This window comes from Ailuropoda melanoleuca, chromosome 4, assembly GCF_002007445.2.
Source record: "Ailuropoda melanoleuca isolate Jingjing chromosome 4, ASM200744v2, whole genome shotgun sequence".
NCBI classification, from domain to species: domain Eukaryota; kingdom Metazoa; phylum Chordata; class Mammalia; order Carnivora; family Ursidae; genus Ailuropoda; species Ailuropoda melanoleuca.
Window position 1 is genome coordinate 57,570,039 of NC_048221.1, and position 603 is coordinate 57,570,641.

Here is a 603-nt window from a genome sequence, read left to right on the forward strand (position 1 = left end):
CAAACAAGAATAGACTGAATGAATGACTGGTTCACAAGCAGTAATGGGCCTGACCACTCAGGGGTGGATTCTCAATTGATTTAATCAGAGCTTTAAGGACTTGGTCCTGTGTGAAACTTATGTAGTAAGTTGGGTACTGGAACAGAATGTTGTTTCTTGAGTAACAAGCTTTCATATGTCAGCAATGGTGAAATGTTGATTAGAAATGAGAATAAAGTGGCAAGGATCAATAGTTCAGGGGTTGGAATTAAGGATTTTTCCCTATGAACAAGGAAAGCAACATAGGACTGTCCTTCCATTTTGACATTCTACATCTGCCAGGTTTCAAATTTGAAGGTTGAAAAATAGTTTTCCTTAGCACCAATGTTAACAGCTGGACATAACATTGTTTTTCCATAATAAGCCAATATTTTACCATAAAAAAAACTAGGCATGTTATCTATGATCCCATCAAAATTCTGAAAGCTATCTTTTTAAACAGCCTTAGACTATTAAATCCAAAGTTAGCTATTCACACTTCCTCTTACTATAAAAATGAGGATTTTTGAAGTTCCCAGAGTCCTAATATTGATGTAATGAATAAACATTAATTATGACATGTTC

General features: G+C 34.7%; 1 protein-coding gene across 2 annotated transcripts in view; it reads right to left on the reverse strand.

Moving 5' to 3' along the window:
• The window catches only part of ZNF35 (zinc finger protein 35), a 41,989-nt gene that overhangs the window by 14,216 nt on the left and 27,170 nt on the right, over positions 1 to 603 (reverse strand). The window lies entirely within an intron of this gene.